The sequence below is a fragment of the Barbus barbus genome, assembly GCF_936440315.1.
Source record: "Barbus barbus genome assembly, chromosome: 10".
Lineage (NCBI taxonomy): Eukaryota > Metazoa > Chordata > Actinopteri > Cypriniformes > Cyprinidae > Barbus > Barbus barbus.
The window spans coordinates 7,742,069-7,759,383 of NC_136738.1; the positions used below are offsets into that span (position 1 = coordinate 7,742,069).

The 17,315-nt window shown below is 40.3% G+C and overlaps 2 pseudogenes across 2 annotated transcripts; one reads left to right on the forward strand and one right to left on the reverse strand.

Moving 5' to 3' along the window:
- Positions 1 to 927: 927 nt before the first annotated feature.
- On the reverse strand, positions 928 to 13,770 carry LOC306876320 (serine/threonine-protein kinase pim-3-like; annotated as a pseudogene). The gene is made up of 8 exons: positions 13,469 to 13,770; positions 12,838 to 13,116; positions 12,446 to 12,679; positions 11,999 to 12,371; positions 11,685 to 11,894; positions 11,555 to 11,636; positions 11,297 to 11,446; positions 928 to 1,036 (listed from the first exon to the last, which is right to left on the reverse strand). The product of its transcript is annotated as a serine/threonine-protein kinase pim-3-like (transcript).
- A 630-nt stretch (positions 13,771 to 14,400) lies between these two features.
- On the forward strand, positions 14,401 to 16,344 carry LOC306876321 (serine/threonine-protein kinase pim-3-like; annotated as a pseudogene). Its single transcript has 7 exons — positions 14,401 to 14,425; positions 14,776 to 15,054; positions 15,213 to 15,295; positions 15,399 to 15,446; positions 15,521 to 15,895; positions 16,000 to 16,179; positions 16,253 to 16,344. The product of its transcript is annotated as a serine/threonine-protein kinase pim-3-like (transcript).
- The last annotated feature ends 971 nt before the right edge of the window (positions 16,345 to 17,315 follow it).

A 17,315-nucleotide genomic window follows, 5' to 3' on the forward strand; every position in this document is an offset into this window, starting at 1 on the left:
GACGACACGTAAAAAAACTGCTCATACCGCAGAAACGTTATAACGGAAAATTTTTGTGGTTTTGAAACCGTGACTTTTCCAAACCGCGGTATACCTTGAAACCGATTATCGTGCTATGATGATAGAATAGAATAAAAGAAAAAGAGATGCAGCGATGTACTAGGATGGAGGTGGTAGCAAATAAATATAAGATTATTGCACATTGTTGTTGCATAATGGGGGGGGGGGGGGGGGGGGGGCATTTAACTGTTCATAAGGTGGATTGCCTGGGGGAAGAAACTGTTCTTGTGCCTGGCTGTCCTGGTACTTGGGGCTCTGTAGCGCCGGGCAGATAGCAAAAGTTCAAAAAGGGGATGACTTGGATGTGAGGGATCCAGAGTGATTTTCTGAGCCCATTTCTTCACTCTGGATGTATACAGTTCTTGAAGGGTGGGCAGGGGGGCACCAATAATCCATTCAGCAGTCTAAACCATTCGCTGTACTCTTCTGATGCCTGATTTTGTAGCTGAGCCAAACCAGACATTTATTGAAGTGCACAGAACAGACTCGATGACGGTTGAGTAGAACTGTTTCAGCAGCTCTTTTGGGAAGTTAAACTTCCTCAGCTGGTCAAGGAAGTACAACCTTTGTTGGCCTTTTTTTTTTTTACAATGGAGTCGGTGTGAGTGTCCCAGTTCAGGTCCTGGGATATGATGGATCTCAGGAACTTGAATGTCTCCACTTCAGCCACAGTGCTGTCCATAATGGTGAGAGGGGGGGGGGGGGGCGGGGGGGTTTCTCCTTAAGTCCATGATCATCTTCACTGTTTTGAGCGTTTTGAGCTTGTTGAGCTCAAGGTTGTTGTGACTGCACCAGACAGACAGCTGCTCAACCTCCTGTCTGTAAGCAGACTCGTCACCGTCCTGAATGAGGCCGATAAGTGTGGTGTCATCTGCGAACTTCGAACTTCAGTAGCTTGACAGAGGGGCCTTTAGTGCAGTCGTTGGTGTACAGGGAGAAGAGCAGTGGGGAGATGATGCAACCACTGCTCTTATCCCTGTACACCAACGAATGCAACTCTAAAAAACAATGAAAAGCTTAACATACCATGCATCATCTTGGTATTAAAGCTTCATGTCTTTAAGTCCATACTGTATGTAGTCAGTTATTTCTCTGAATAAATTATGATGTGTATATTTTTAATGTCCTTATTGAGCAGCATCTATTTCAGACTCTCCAAGATCGCGCAAATATATTTACTAGCATTACCATTTCCATGTTAAATGTTGTGTATGCAAAATTAATAATTAATTCAATCACCGTTTAAGTCATTATCTGCTTCAAAATGAATGCTGTTAACAAAGTCATTGTTGAAACATTTGCATTAAGCCTAAGGTTTCAGAATGAGCACTTTGTCATTTGTTATATATATGGTGAGGTGTGTCCGTCTGATGTCTATCATGTTCATCTGATGTTCGCTACTGTAATGAACGTAACTTTTTAATAAGCAGGGGCCCAGATAGCAATTTGGTTGTGGGCTTTATCTGGCTGAATTTTGGCTGTTGTTATTTTAAAAAAGTGAAAAAAGTGAAGTGACATACTGCCAAGTATGGTGACCCATACTCGGAATTCGTGCTCTGCATTTAACCCATCCAACGTGCACACACACAGCAGTGAACACACACACACCGTGAACACACACCCGGAGCAGTGGGCAGACATTTATGCTGCGGCGCCCGGGGAGCAGTTGGGGGTTCGGTGCCTTGCTCAAGGGCACCTCAGTCGTGGTATTGAGGGTGGAGAGAGCGCTGGACATTCACTCCCCCCACCGACAATCCCTGCCGGCCCGAGACTCGAACCCGCAACCTTTGGATTACGAGTCCGACTCTCTAACCATTAGGCCACGACTTATGGCCCACATACCACCACAGCCCACTCCCCTCGATTGGCCCTTAAACTGCTTGCCTGAAAAATACCACAACCATGCCTGAAGCAGACCAAAACTCACCCACAACTCCACAGTGTCGCCAGAAATCAGCCATAACTGGTCCACAACAGTGCTGAAAGCCCCAGATGTCAGCTGGATAAAAGCTGTTAAAATGTGTGCTCTTATCATTCTGTGGACAAAATCCCGTGAACCTCGTCCCGAATGGGAGGTGTATACGCACATGTGCGATCATCTGTTTTCAGTAACTAAGGGTGGGCGGGTTTTGCGAACGGTCAATTATAGTACTTAAATATGGAAAAAGTCAGATTTTCGTAATATGTCAGCTTTAAAGGGACTTTGACATTGGTTGTACACTCGTTATTGCTGTGCATTGTGGGATTGAAGGAATGCACTCGATAATGTCCACTAAGATTTCGGACACTACTAAAAATGACTGCCCCCTCAAATAGTGCCCTATTTAAGGGTATAGGGGGCGATTTCGGGAAAACAGCCCAGAAGGGAGAGTTAGGCCCAATCCCATTTCTAGCACTTACCCCTACCCCTCCATTTCACACGTTCATATGAAGGGGTAGGGGTATCTTGATTCTCTTTTGGTTGGAGGGGTAGGGGTAGGGGGAAGGGTCAGATAGCCCTTCAAACAAAGATTTTTTGGGACCACACTATATACGAAGGGCTAGAATTATCCCAGCATTAACTGGCTACAGCGGCAACATGGCTGCCCGAGCGAACAAAAAGACCCATAAATGTAAGTATTTTTTTTCCATTAATAAAGATTTTAATGAAAAGTAATCATTTGTTTTATTTTACATTAAATTGTGTGTTCACATTAACAATTATGTTATTCAAAGAAATGTTTGCAAAAAAATCACTAAAGTTTGCTAACGTTAAATCATTACTGGATGCACGATAGTGCCACAACATATTTTCATGTCTGATCAGGGCAATAACCACTATATACATTGAGGGGGGCTATTCCCCCAAATAATTAAAAAACGCTAAACCTTTTTCTCAAATATGGCCAAATTGAGAGAAAGAGATAAAAGTTGCGTGTACGCACGTCTGTAAATCGTCTTTTCAATGAATGAGTTTACTTCAAAAACAGCGATTTTATCCTCTCGTTGCTGGAAAATATCATGTAGCAATTCAGTATGTTATTAAGAAGTTGCGGGGCAGCGTTGACAGGTTTCTTTGCTCCTGGATGTGTGAGCTGCTGGATGTCCGATATGTGTGTGTGTGTGTGTGTGTTAGTAAGCAGCGCATTAATATAGAAAGGGAATTAAAGGCTCTATTGCACACCATGGGTAGACGCATGGGTATAAGTAGAATTGGGATTGGGCCTTACTATTCGGGTGATGGTGACCTCTGGTGACGATCCAGGGGGAACCACAGAGGCCTGATTTGTGACAGGTGAATAATTAATTCAACTGAATTCAGGGATCAATCAGAAAAGAAATAACACAACTCAAGACATGAAAGTATTCTCAGGAGAAATATTAGTGCGGTCTTACTACAATGCTTCAGTAACTTCAAGGCGATAACTAGAACAGTTCAGTATAAACATAAGAGCTCAATCTAACTTTAATCTTTCACAGGCCTTGGGAATATCCAGGGAATTTCTTTCAAAATCATGAGTTTCACAACCAATGGAACTGCACAGGGAGATTTGCAGGCATGGAGTACAGGGAAGCGAGCAGACTGGAGTCCTTTCCAAGAGCATGAGGTGACACACAACAATGTACAAGGCCAGCCAAAAACTGCTTGTGACTGCAGTGAATGAACGGAGCCGAACAGTGAGTTAACAATCCACATGAGTGGCTTATTAGTACCCTGGGGAGTGGGAGTTTGTGAGAGATGGAGAGAAAGAGTCCAGTGTCCTCATGACAGGTAAATTTGATGACAAAATATAATTCTCACAGAAAATAAGATGACTCACTTATTGCTCATCTCAAAGCTTGTATCCCACTGGACCTGAACACCATTTTGCAATTCTTTGGAGAATGTGTTAATGACTGTCCGTTGACCATATTTTAAACTACTACAATTCAAATTCCACTGATTGCCATTTAATTTAGGAAGCCAATCACTTACTTCTGTTCTATCTTCAAAAATCTCCAAAATCCTCTTCAGTGACCAAACGCACATTCAGCAGTCATCTGTGCATGGCTCATCCAGTAGATTAAATGCCTCTCTTCTCTGGACAGATGACTATTGTCTGGAAATCCCTTCATCAGCCAGCTCAAGAGGGGTATGTGGATCACCAAGAAGCATAATGAGGACATGAACACAATTTCCTGTGTGTCCTACAAAGAGAAGCAGACACATCATGAGGTATGAAACTCAGACACTAAAACACTGCACATACTGTACATATCCACACTGCACAATTAAAACAGAACAGGAAACAGTTTTTGTTAGGTTGAACATGGTTTAGTGATATGAAAAGATTGTCGTTCTCCTCTATCTGGAACAGGATGGAGTTCTGTAGCTCTCGGGGATCATGCACACCTACTAGTAAGTCAATAGCTTGTTAGCTTTCTGGGATATCAACAAAACTAACAAAAGCCAACCACAATCCCTGTCAACAATATAATGGAGTTTTCTGTTGGAACAGTGAACACTGTCAGATAATTTATTTCTTAGCATACAAGAGGACAATGGTCCAAGAGGAATACCAAATTATTGTTTTCAATGTGAAAATATACCAAAAGTAATACAGAAATTCAAAAACAATGGACTTGTGAAAAGGCCCCCAAATACTTAAGCTTGCATTTAGTGATGAGTGACTTTTTGCTAGAAAAAGAACAGGAGAAACACCAAAAAATTGTCTCAGAGCCAGTAAAATCTATGTGAAGTGTGACTGTTTATCTCACAGAGATAAAGAAGTGACATGCATGGTTGTTTATCCACACCAGAACTACCTACTGTAGCCAAAGCACAATAAACTCATTTAACCTTTTCCAAGGCCCAAAATATAGACTTCTGGGAATCCATACTCTGGTCTCATGAGTCCAAGCCAATCATTTCGGATCTAACAGCATCCAAAATGTTTTGGTGTTGCTAGAGGAGGCGTACAGTGAGAAGTGTCTGGTTCCCACAGTGAAGTTCAGGGGTAGTAAAGCTATAGGGGTGTATGAGTGCTAAAGGTGTGAGAGAGTTATGCTTTATCAACACTACCATGAATTCACACACCAGTGACACCACTCTATGATGTAATAGAAAAACTTGAAACTCATTCCCTCATTATTTGAATTGTGGGCAATTTTTCAACATGACAATGAAGATATTCATTCTCCGAAGGTGAAAATCCTTCAGTGGACATGTATTTCACTCAGTCTTATTGCTCTTGAGGAGCTGTGGGGGATTCTGTAGAGACGAGCTGAGCAAAACTCCCCATTAAAGACCAGGGCATTTAAGGAGGATGTGACAATTTGTTATGAACTTTTACACTCAGTGCCAAGAAGGGTCAGAGCAATATACTTAGAGTTATGGAAGACATATTAAGTACTAGAATATTACACTTTGTTGAATTAAATCTTACTCATTTCTGCAATACTTCATTTAAACAAAATGGGCAAAGTTACTTATTTTACCGATACTAATGGCATATATTTCTCAGTTTTTATTAAGAATATGTATAATACATTTCAATTTTGCCATCTTTCCATGAATTCTATTAGTGATCATTAAGAAAATCTGTTAAATTTAATCAGAGGGGGTGTACTCATTTATGCTGTGTACTGCAAACTAAACTTTAGTTTACAATAGGGCTTAAAACAACACATAGACTTATCTCAGACATAAAACACAATCATAATAACTTAAGTAATACATAAGTACTACATATGAAGGTACTACATACTACATATAATTCCTTCAGGTAGGTAAGGAAATAACTCAAAGTGCATATTCAAGGACTGTGTATCATTGCTTGTAATACTCCAGGCTTTCTGATCACTTGCTGCTCATAAAATTTAGTTAAACTCCGCAGAGCCATTCCGGTAATTTGTCCTAACTATACTTTACAAGCATTTCTTACTCTTTAGAGAAAGTGATGAAAACCAGCATTGAAATGAGAAGCTCAAAATACTCTCAATAAAGCTGCTAAAAAAGGTTTTCAGTATAGATTTTTGTTCACAAAAGAAGTTCAGTTTCTTTAGACATAAATTTGAATTACTGTTCTATTTTCCATCAATGTGCAAATATCACTTTTACTCTTATTTATATATATATATATATATATATATATATATATATATATATATATATATATATATATATATATATATATATATATATATATATATATATATATATATATATATATATATATATATACACATTTTCTTTTGGGGGGCTGTATATATATATTTACCTTTCCTTTTGTGTTAATTTAGAAGGTAGTAATAGAATTTTGTTTTTTGTTTGTAAATTTGGCTTGATCCACTCCTCAAGCTGGTTCCCTGTTAAAGTGCTAATTGTATTCTCTGAATTTAATGTAAAAACTCATTTAAATTATTTTATGACTAAATCTAGAAGTTGTAACAATACTTAAATATTATTTATTAATTAAATATGACAACAGTAATACTTCTTTTTTAGTTTAACATTTTTATTTAGCTGTAATAATTATAAAACTAATTATTAATAGTAATATTTTATAGTCATATATGCAATAACAAAACTTTTGATCCAGTTGTGCAGCCCTACAAACAAGCACAGCAAATCTATTAGTGATCATTTTCAAATCAATTTATTAGATTTTTTTATTCCCCCCAAATTATGCACAATTTTAAGTCTTAAAGTCTTTTTCTGATATTTGAAGTTTAACTATGTCTGTAGATAAATGCCATGAGGGGGAACTGGAGAATAATGTTTCTTTATAGGTTAAGCTCAGCAGATCTTGGGAAACACTAGAGAGTCTGAGAAATGTTTCTAAGGTAAAACATGAAGTAAGACATATTATGGTACTAGGTACCACTCCCGACAGGAGTTCCGCTCCGACTCTGCTGGGGTGCAGGCCATCAGCACGGAAAAGCCTAGGACGCTCCCAGAAAAGATTCCAATTATTAACAAACTGCTCTTTGTTAATAATTGGAATCTTTTCTGGGAGCGTCCTAGGCTTTTCCGTGCTGATGGCCTGCACCCCAGCAGAGTCGGAGCGGAACTCCTGTCGGACAACATCTCCAGGACTCTACGCTCCATCTGACTAGTAAGCCAATTCTCAAATAACTGCTATGACGACTTTTGTTCTACCCACTTAAAAAATAGAAGTAATTGCGTTGTCCAATCTATACAGACTGTGTCTGTTCCCCGAATAGCGAGATCAAAATATAAATTCAATGCAGGATCCAGAAAAAATCTGACCGTGATTAAACCAGAAAAACGCAAAATAAATGAACAAAAACTATTTTTAAAACTTGGGCTCTTAAACATTAGATCACTCGCACCCAAAGCAGTTATTGTAAATGAAATGATCACAGATAATCATTTATGTACTCTGCCTGACTGAAACCTGGCTTAAACCAAATGAATATTTTGGTCTAAATGAGTCTACTCCACCAAGCTACTGTTATAAACATGAGCCCCGTCAGACTAGTCGTGGCGGCGGTGTTGCAACAATATATAGTGATATTCTCAATGTTACTCAGAAAACAGGATACAGGAGGTTTAACTCATTCGAAATACTTCTGCTTAATGTTACACTGTTAGATATGCAAAATAAATCTCTCCTATCTCTTGCTCTGGCTATAGACCGCCAGGGCCATATACAGATTTCCTAAAAGAATTTGCAGATTTCCTCTCAGATCTACTAGTTAATGTTGATAAACTGCTAATTGTCGGAGATTTTAACATTCACGTTGATAATACAAATGATGCGTTAGGACTTGCGTTTACTGACCTAATAAACTCTTTTGGAGTCAAGCAAAACGTCACCGGGCCCACTCATCGTTTTAATCATACGCTAGATTTAATTATATCGCATGGAATTTATCTTACTGATATAGATATCGTACCTCAAAGTGATGATGTTACTGATCATTTCCTTGTATCGTGCATGCTGCCTATTACTGATATTAGTTATATGGCTCCGCGTTATCATCTGGGCAGAACTATTGTTCCAGCCACCAAAGACAGATTCACAAATAACCTGCCTGATTTATCTCAACTGCTCTGTGTACCCATAAATACGCATGAACTAGACGAAATGACTAGCAACATGGGCACTATCTTCTCTAATACATTAGAAGCTGTTGCCCCCCTCAAATTGAAAAAGATTAGAGAAAAACGTACTGCGCCATGGTACAACAGTTATACCCATTCTCTCAAGAAGGAAACTCGTATTCTTGAGCGCAAATGGAGAAAAACTAAATTAGAAGTTTTTAGAATTGCGTGGAAAAACAGTATGTCCAGTTATAGACAGGCTCTAAAAGCTGCCAGGGTAGAGCATATCCGCAAACTCATAGATAATAACCAAAACAATCCAAGGTTCTTATTTAGCACAGTAGCTAGATTAACAAATAAACAGACGCCACCCGATCTAAATATTCCCTCACAGTTTAATAGTAATGACTTTATGAATTTCTTTACTGATAAAATAGATAACATCAGAAATACAATATCAAATGTAGATTCTACTGCGTATAGTATTTCAGCTTCATTCATCGCACCCAAAGAAAAACTGCCGTGCTTTACAACTATAAGACAGGAAGAGCTAAATAAACTTATCAGTGCATCTAAACCAACAACGTGTTTATTAGATCCTGTACCTACTAAATTACTGAAAGAGTTGTTACCCGTAGCAGAAAAACCACTTCTCAATATTATTAACTCATCGTTATATTTAGGTCACGTCCCAAAACCATTCAAGGTGGCGGTTATTAAGCCTCTTATTAAGAAACCACAACTAGATTCTAATGAACTGGCAAATTACAGACCCATTTCAAATCTTCCGTTTATGTCAAAAATTTTAGAAAAAGTTGTGTCTACTCAATTATGCTCCTTTTTGCAAAAAAAATGATCTCTATGAAGAATTTCAATCAGGTTTCAGGCCCAATCATAGTACAGAAACTGCACTTGTTAAAATTACGAATGACTTACTACTTGCTTCAGATCAAGGCTGCACCTCATTGCTAGTATTACTTGATCTTAGTGCTGCGTTTGACACTATAGACCATAATATACTCATAGATCGATTACAAAAATATATTGGTATTCAAGGACAGGCTTTAAGATGGTTTAGATCCTACCTGTCCGATCGCTACCACTTTGTTCATTTAAATGGGGAGTCATCTCAATTATCACCAGTAAAGTATGGAGTACCACAAGGATCTGTCCTAGGTCCTCTGCTATTTTCAATTTACATGTTGCCCCTTGGAAATATTATTACAAAACACGGGATAAGTTTTCATTGCTATGCTGATGATACTCAATTATATATCTCAACAAGACCAGATGAAACTTCTCAACTATCTAAGCTAATAGATTGTGTAAAAAGTGTAAAAGATTGGATGACCAATAATTTCCTCCTACTAAATTCAGATAAGACAGAGATATTACTTATTGGACCAAAAAACAGTACACAGAATCTCGTGGATTATAATTTGCAATTAGACGGATGTATTGTTACGTCCTCTAAAGTCAAAAATCTGGGTGTTATTTTAGACAGCAACTTGTCCTTTGAAAATCATATTTCCCATGTTACAAAAACAGCATTCTTCCATCTTAGAAACATTGCCAAGCTTCGAAGCTTGCTATCTGTTTCTGATGCAGAAAAGCTAGTTCATGCATTCATGACCTCTAGACTGGACTATTGTAATGCACTGCTAGCTGGTTGTCCTGCATCTTCAATAAACAAGCTACAGATAGTCCAAAATGCAGCGGCTAGAGTTCTTACCAGATCAAGAAAATATGATCATATTACTCCAATTTTACAGTCTCTGCATTGGCTACCTATTCAGTTCCGTATCATTTACAAATTATTATTACTTGCCTATAAGGCCCTAAATGGTTTAGCACCTGCGTATCTAACTTGTCTTCTACCACGCTATAATCCAACCCGCTCTCTAAGGTCGCAAAACTCTGGACTTTTGGTAGTACCTAGGATAGCAAAGTCCACTAAAGGAGGTAGAGCTTTTTCACATTTGGCTCCCAAACTCTGGAATAGCCTTCCTGATAACATTCGGGATTCAGACACACTCTCTCGGTTTAAATCTAGATTAAAGACACATCTCTTTAGCCAAGCATACACATAATGCATTTTATAATATTGTACTGCAGTTATATCTGATCAAATGTACATTATTATTATTCTTTAGCTTGGGTTGAACAATTTATTTTTGCTTAGATGGAACAGCAGCTACGCTAATCATGTCTCTGCTTGTCTCTATGTTCCTGCCGTAGCCAGGAATTACAGAACTTCAGTCTGGATCTAACCATTACATGATCTGAGATGACCGAACACCTGAGATGGAGGATCAGCGCCGGGAGATGACGTATGTGTCCCTGATCGTAGGCAGAGGCCAAACACCTGGATGAACGCCAGAGACAGATCCCCATTGAGGACCCCGCCACTTAGACAGCCATCGGAAAAGACCACTGGAACCAGCTGAGCCCATTCAATCTGACTTGCTGCAGTTTGGAACTGAACTGCTGGTTTGTTTGGCCAGAGGAGAATTGGCCCCCCGACTGAGCCTGGTTTCTCCCAAGGTTTTTTCTCCATTCTGTCACCGATGGAGTTTTGGTTCCTTGCCGCTGTCGCCTCTGGCTTGCTTAGTTGGGGACGCTTCATTTCCAGCGATATCGCCGACCTTATTGCAAAGACACTATTCAAACTTATTGACACTTTATTTTCCTTTTTTTTTTGATATTGTGCAGTGCTTTGACACAATTTGCATTGTAAAAAGCGCTATATAAGTAAAGGTGACTTGACTTGACTACTAGGTAGATAAACACTGGAAGTGTTAGGTATGTTAAAAGGTATATGATTCACTGAATATTATTTACCGAACAAATACTCTGTATTCTGGAAAACCTCACCTCTGGTCACCCAGAATATTATATTTTGGTGTTTTGAATCAGTGTGCCTGAAAAGAACGTGTGTCCACATGGGACACTAATTCATGTTTCCAATTATAAATAATGACTGAGTTCAAACTGAATTTAATCACCTACTAAGATGCATTTCTTCTGATTTCTTATTTCTTGGTCCTTTTCCCTGTCCTAATTTTAAAAAAACCTTATGCTAGTTTACACTCTGCTTCATTCTCTTCCTGCTCCTGTTATATATATTTACACTTTATTGTGGAAAAACTACAAATATTGATCTCTGGCCGTCGGGCTGCGGTTTCAGCTGGCGCTGTGTGTTCAGACTCCTCCAGCATCCACACTGAGCCACTCACAGACTGGAGCAGAGGATCAAAACCCTTCATTGTGCGGTGGCCATTAGTCCATGATCCTCTGCTCTTTCTGTAGGTGATCAGGAAGCTGTTCTCTGCAATTCCTGTGTCACTCCTGCTCACCCTATACAAACAATCAGAAGCATTTATCTAGTCTGATCCTAACAAGACAATCCTGCCATGACTGCTGTGAGTCAAATAAGTGTGTCACTGGCCACCTGCTCAGTGTAACCAAGGGTGGCGCTCAATGTCGTCTAAACTGGGCCGATCTGATGCCGCTGCACTGAGGCACCAGCGAATCAGCTGACGGCACTCTGTTACACACAACACAGTGTTCAGAAACACAAAACAACAAACTTCACCTGGATCTGCACATGATTTCTGTCTCTTGCCTGTGGACAGCTCTCTAGGGAAGTGCAGTCTGCTTTTGTAGGTGACCCTCAATGCACCTCTGAAGGGGAAACAGCCGCACAGGATATTGTAGAGCGTCACCCCCATTGACCAAACCGTAGCCGGTCCTGCATGATAGCGGTTCCGCCGAAACCACTCAGGAGGGGCATACTGAAGAGTGCCTGAGAGAACCAACAAGACCACAAACATCATGTGAAGAGGCTCTCTTCAGTCTATCATCCAAAGTCCACAAACACTAAGATCACTGCAGTGAGATCAAACCAACCTGCAAAGTGTTGGTAGGCTGAGTCTTTCAGCAGATCTCCACAGCCGAAGTCCAGCAGCTTGATGTCATGTGACTCTGTGGAGATCAGCAGGTTCTCTGGTTTGATGTCCCGGTGCAGGACTCCGCAGCTCTCGCAGTGTTTCAGTGCCATGATCAGCTGCAGCAGCACTTTCTTGGCCAGACCCTCATCCAGGCATCCGTTCTCCTCACAGAAACTCTCCAGATCTTGGCAAGGAAGCGGGCGCTCCAGGATCATGGTGTAGCGTCCGGGACGGTCAAACCACTCCAGCAGCTGCAGGACGTTGGGGCAGGCAGGAGCTGAATTGGCCAGGGTCATCAACGCCACCTCCAGCGGCAGCCGACCCTGACCTTCCTGCAGGACAAATGCCCCGTTATATCCAGCACTGAATCAGATGAAACGGAGCAACAGATTCACTCTGAACTTACAACTCTCAGTCTCTGTGTTCCTCTTTTAGAGACGTACTTGATGGCAACCTGTAGCACAGTAAACCACGCTGACTAATTATCACAGATGACATTTAATGACATCAACATTTCTAAAGGCTGTTTAACTGCAGGAAGTAAAAAAATGTCTTACTGGCAGTCCATCAGACCTGCGGGTCCCAGCATACACAGAGCCGAATCCGCCTCGCCCCAGCAATGGGCCCTTCACATACGCTTCTGCAACACACAAGATCACAAGAAACATCTTTAATAGAAAACATGCTGCAGCATCTAAACCTGTAAGAGAAGAATGTTACTTTAATTCAGCTGAAGAACATTTTCAGTGACAAATCATTTAGTGAGTCATAAGGTGTTTAATATCAGTGTATTCTGACCTCTGCGGGAGCGTTTGGCAGGTCTTCTGTATAAGGGAGACGGACGCTTATCCTCCTGGCTGCTGCTCTGCCACTTCCTCTTCCTGTGAGGCTTATCTGTGGACATAGAAACGGACAACTCTAAAGGCAGAGGTGCGATGTATCCAGGCAGCTCTTGGCTCAGTGGCTGGTTTGGGTTTGGCAGCACTTCCGGAGCGCTGTCACCAGAGCCGCGTCTCCCAACCTCCTGAGTAATCATCTGGGAGAAAGCAGCACTCCTGGATCTGGAGCGGCCTGAGGCTGCAATATTTAACACATCAAACACTTACAGCCTTTATTAGGAAAGCTTATTAATAATCAGCAATCAGTCTCACTGGCCAAATCAAATCATGTTACTTTACATTTTTAAACTTTCTATTGGGTCTTGAATTGCATTTGAGCAGCTCTGTAGTTTCCCAGCATTAGAATTGTGTCAAAGAATTAAACACATTTCACTGATTTTCAAGGAATAAAATACATGTGATCACTGAGCTAGTAAAAATGTGTGATTAAATGGGTTCACCTGCACACATGTCTTCATGTTAATTCATATTGTATGATATCATACCATAACATACTAATATAATAAACAAATGAAAATTAAAACACTCACCTCGTCTTTCACCCGTATGAGCCATTGACAATCTCCTCCAAACTCCAATAAAAACAATAAATAAATAAATGTAATTAGGAAAGAAAGGAAGAAAGAATCAAAATTCCTAAATAAGAGAACAATACAACTTTCCTCAGAAATAATCTGAAATCCTGAAATCCAAAAATAAAACTCTACTCAAAGAAAAATCCTCCAATCTCCTAAAAAAAGTCTCCTCTGCTCTGAACTCCGTCGAAAATCACAATCTCAGCACAGTAAATATTCTCCAAAAGTCTCTGAAGACGCATCGTCTCTCGACCAGCAGATATTGATGGGTTTGAGTGTTTATATATGCAGAAATAATTTCATAACACGCGTCGCTATAGCAACTATGCCTGACATCGCGTGCGTGAGTACAACCAAAAACTATTGAAAACTGTAATAAACTCTAATTCAGTTTAGCCAGAGCTCATAATAACACCTCTGATTTATGCTCCTTTATTCCTTTATTAGTAAATCTTGCAAGGTAATATTGAAAAGTGCATAAAAATTAAAATGTATACAAAAAATGCGTGCGCTCGCGCTGTTATAACGTTACTCACGCACGCGATGTCAGGCGTAGTTAGTTGCTATAGCGACGCGTGCTATGAAATTATTTCTGCATAAACACTCAAACCCATCAATATCTGGTGGTCGAGAGACGAGGCGTCTTCAGAGACTTTTGGAGAATATTTACTGTGCTGAGATTGTGATTTTCGACGGAGTTCAGAGCAGAGGTGACTTATTTTAGGAGATTGGCGGATTTTTCTTTAATTAGAGTTTTATTTTTGGATTTCAGATTATTTCTGAGGAAAGTTTTATTGTTCTCTTATTTAGGAATTTGGATTATTTCTTCCTTTCTTTCCTAATTACATTTATTTATTGTTTTTATTGGAGTTTGGAGGAGATTGTCAATGGCTCATACGGGTGAAAGACGAGGTGAGTGTTTTAATTTTCATTTGTTTATTATATTAGTATGTTATGGTATGATATCATACAATATGAATTAACATGAAGACGTGTGCAGGTGAACCCATTTAATCACACATTTTTACTAGCTCAGTGATCACATGTATTTTATTCCTTGAAAATCAGTGAAATGTGTTTAATTCTTTGACACAATTCTAATGCTGGGAAACTACAGAGCTGCTCAAATGCAATTCAAGACCCAATAGAAAGTTTAAAAATGTAAAGTAACATGATTTGATTTGGCCAGTGAGACTGATTGCTGATTATTAATAAGCTTTCCTAATAAAGGCTGTAAGTGTTTGATGTGTCAAATATTGCAGCCTCAGGCCACTCCAGATCCAGGAGTGCTGCTTTCTCCCAGATGATTACTCAGGAGGTTGGGAGACGCGGCTCTGGTGACGGCGCTCAGGAAGCGCTGCCAAACCCAAACCAGCCACTGAGCCAAGAGCTGCCTGGATACATCGCACCTCTGCCTTCAGAGTTGTCCGTTTCTTTGTCCACAGATAAGCCTCACAGGAAGAGGAAGTGGCAGAGCAGCAGCCAGGAAGATAAGCGTCCATCTCCCTTATACAGAAGACCTGCCAAATGCTCCCGCAGAGGTCAGAATACACTGATATTAAACACCTTATGACTCACTAAATGATTTGTCACTGAAAATGTTCTTCAGCTGAATTAAAGTAACATTCTTCTCTTACAGGTTTAGATGCTGCTGCATGTTTTCTATTAAAGATGTTTCTTGTGATCTTGTGTGTTGCAGAAGCGTATGTGAAGGGCCCATTGCTGGGGCGAGGCGGATTCGGCTCTGTGTATGCTGGGACCCGCAGGTCTGATGGACTGCCAGTAAGACATTTTCTTACTTCCTGCAGTTAATCAGCCTTTAGAAATGTTGATGTCAGTAAATGTCATCTGTGATAATTAGTCAGTGTGGTTTACTGTGCTACAGGTTGCCATCAAGTACGTCTCTAAAAGAGGAACACAGAGACTGAGAGTTGTAAGTTCAGAGTGAATCTGTTGCTCCGTTTCATCTGATTCAGCGCTGGATATAACGGGGCATTTGTCCTGCAGGAAGGTCAGGGTCAGCTGTCACTGGAGGTGGCATTGATGACCCTGGCCAATTCAGCTCCTGCCTGCCCCAATGTCCTGCAGCTGCTGGAGTGGTTTGACCATCCCGGACGCTACACCAAGATCCTGGATCGCCCGCTTCCTTGCCAAGATCTGGAGAGTTTCTGTGAGGAGAACGGATGCCTGGATGAGAGTCTGGCCAAGAAAGTGCTGCTGCAGCTGATCATGGCACTGAAACAATGCGAGAGCTGCGGAGTCCTGCACCGGGACGTCAAACCAGAGAACCTGCTGATCTCCACAGAGTCACATGACATCAAGCTGCTGGACTTCGGCTGTGGAGATCTGCTGAAAGACTCAGCCTATACCAACACTTTGCAGGTTGGTTTGATCTCACTGCAGTGATCTTAGTGTTTGTGGACTTTGGATGATAGACTGAAGAGAGCCTCTTCACATGATGTTTGTGGTCTTGTTGGTTCTCTCAGGCACTCTTCAGTATGCCCCTCCTGAGTCGTTTCGGCGGCACCGCTGTCATGCAGGACCGGCTACAGTTTGGTCAATGGGGGTGACGCGCTACAATATCCTGTGCGGCTGTTTCCCCTTCAGAGGTGCATTGAGGGTCACCTACAAAAGCAGACTGCACTTCCCTAGAGAGCTGTCCACAGGCAAGAGACAGAAATCATGTCCAGATCCAGGTGAAGTTTGTTGTTTTGTGTTTCTGAACACTGTGTGTAACAGAGTGCCGTCAGCTGATTCGCTGGTGCCTCAGTGCAGCGGCATCAGATCGGCCCAGTTTAGACGACATTGAGCGCCACCCTTGGTTACACTGAGCAGGTGGCCAGTGACACTTATTTGACTCACAGCAGTCATGGCTGGATTGTCTTGTTAGGATCAGACTAGATAAATGCTTCTGATTGTTTGTATAGGGTGAGCAGGAGTGACGCATGAATTGCAGAGAACAACTTCCTGATCACCTACAGAAAGAGCAGAGGATCATGGACTAATGGCCACCGCACAATGAAGGGTTTTGATCCTCTGCTCCAGTCTGTGAGTGGCTCAGTGTGGATGCTGGAGGAGTCTGAAACCGCAGCCCGACTAGCATAATGTGTTAATGTGAAAAAAATCCACTTGGTGTTAGACACAGAATGTAAATCACCAAGAAACTAAAGACTTTTCTTTTTTTTCATCAGAATGTTCGTTTAAACAAATAATATTTGTTGAAACTTAACAGACCAAACTCAAACTCAAATAACAGCAAACATAATAGAAACTCTTCTAAATCTCCATCAAAACTGAACATTTAACTCTACCAAACAAAATTGCACATTAAAAAATTAATTTCAACATTTACTCTCCTAATGCAGTCCCTTGTAAAGCATGCTGGGAATTACTAATTATGCCCCAGTTAGTTATATCAACAAAGTCATTCATGTAGTCCCCAATGTTTACAAAATAGAAATGTTGAAATTTTTACAAATTTAAATGCATTGAATATAATTGAAATTAAATTGTGACAAAATGTTCAAGAATTGTTTTGCTTTGGCTCATTTTAACAAAGTAACATGAACAAGCAGGAAGAATATTATTTTTGAGTATGTACAATAAAAGTCACCATACTGCAGGTATAAAATAAATAATAATAAAAAAACTGATATATTAAGAAATATAAGAAATAGAAATAAGAAAATCAAAACCCGGGGCTTAAGTTAAATGAACCCGTGGCTTGCATTTCACAATAATTAATAATTGGATCTTAATAAATCGGTCTTGATAATTAGATTTTGAATTGTATTTATTTATT